Source organism: Tupaia chinensis, unplaced genomic scaffold (assembly GCF_000334495.1).
Source record: "Tupaia chinensis unplaced genomic scaffold, TupChi_1.0 Scaffold143814_1, whole genome shotgun sequence".
Taxonomy (NCBI): Eukaryota; Metazoa; Chordata; class Mammalia; order Scandentia; family Tupaiidae; genus Tupaia; species Tupaia belangeri.
The window spans coordinates 443,724-445,656 of NW_006203664.1; positions in this window are offsets into that span (position 1 = coordinate 443,724).

The window sequence follows — 1,933 nt, forward strand, 5'->3', positions numbered from 1 at the left end:
GCTCTTCCTCTCTCTCTGGCCAGCACACATGCCCTCTGGCCATTAAAAAACAAAAAGTAGCTCTCACACCCTGAGCGACAGGCAGCTGCATTTTCCTGAAAGTTCCTAAAACCCATAACTTTGGCAGGGCTGTAGGGATGATCTTTGGGGGGATTTCTGGGTCTGCATGATGGTGCAGCCCTCCATGTTTAAGAAGTTTGGACCCCACAACACAGTCATTTAACTGTCCTACCTCCAAAGTGCGTTACACTCTCAACGCCCTTGGAGTGCGGTCATGTGGGTGTAGGACCTCCCCTCCCACAGAAGATTCTCCAATCTCCCACTCCCCATAGCTCACAGGCTTACAGCCTGGCTTGATGCAAAACTGAATCTCTCTAAAAGCCATTCAGTGGTCTGTGGTGAGGAGAGCGGCCTTCAGGCCAAAGTCTTTCTGCTAAAGGATGGCTGGGGTGTATTATGGTTCTTGGCCCCCTCGAGCTGCACCAGTTCCTGTCTGCTTTCCCCACCAGTTCTTGCAGCCTCCTTCGATTCTCCGAGACCCTGGTAGCCTGCCAGGACATTCCCTTTGTGCTCCAGAGGAGCCCGAGTCTGTCTGACTTACGACGGGAAGCATCCGTGTTACACATGTACGCATCACCCGGACGGGGCATGACTTTGGCAAGCAAACTCAGCCTGTGCACCCACAACACACGATGCGTCTCCTGGCAGCAGGCGTGGAAGGGAAGCAAAGACAGAGAGTTGAAAAGACTTCTTGACGCAAGGCACTGCGGGCTCCCCACATCTCCTCAGGAGGTTATGAGGAGAGAGCTCTGAGCTCCCAACTTGGAAGTCCTCTTTCGGTCCCAGCTGTGCCGCAATGTCCGGTGTTTGACCACCGCCCTCCCCCATGACTGGGCCCAGCTTCCCCCGTCGCTCAATGAGGGGCTGGGTCCCCTGAGCTGGGGTTAGAGCCCATGAGCATGGCGGGGAGGTCTCTGGATCCAAGATAGCTCACTCCAATCAGCACAAAGGAAGCCCCCCTCCCCTTACATCCACATGCTCTGAGCTGAAAACAAAGAGCAGTGGCAGTGCCCTCCCTGGTACCAGCAGTGTCCTCCCTGGGTACCGCGGTGCCCTCCCTGGATACCGCGGTGCCCTCACTGGGTACCGCGGTGCCCTCTGGGTACCAGCAGTGCCCTCCCTGGGTACCGTGGTGCCCTCGCTGGGTACGAATTCTCTCTCACACCTCCCCCACTCCCACCTCATTTTAAAATGCATGACCGAAAACCAAGGCTTCCATAAATACTTCCCTTTTAGCCTCTGCCTTCCAGCCTTTAGAAATGCGTTTACATAAAATAACCAGAGGGGATTTCTGCAAGGACCTCGTTATTCACCAGCAGCCCTTCTGGGCCGAGGTGGTTCCCTGACAGACTGCGACCCTCCAGCCAGTAATTGAATTGGCACCTGCCTGGTGAAATAGCTCCCACCGTGGTGTACCGGGAGCGGCTCAGAAAGGGATGCTTCCGTCTTTGTGAAAGGCGGTGGTGCCTGGATCCCTTGAGTGTCCTTTCGCGGAGTAATCTAGTATATCTTTAATAAGTGGAGTCAATTCACTTTCAAAACCCTTGTAAAAGCCAGCCTTTTAGTCATTCTGACCAGAAACATTCAAACTGCAATGTGGATAGATAGCCTGAGCAGCCCGAGGAGATCTGCCTGGTGCTGGGTTGGCAGCCGCAGAGGAGCGAGGAGCCGAAGCGTTGATAGCCCCAAGAGACCTTTGCCCAAAGGCAGCCACGCCTGTGCCCTGGAGAATCCACAGACGAGGAGAGGAGGCTCGGCTGCTTCTCACTTCCTTACCCGGCAGGGCACCTCACCCTGGGGAATGGGAAAACCCTGGGAATCTAACTGAACTGCAAAGGCTCTGGAAAACCCTTGAGTCTAGCAGGCTCTGTGT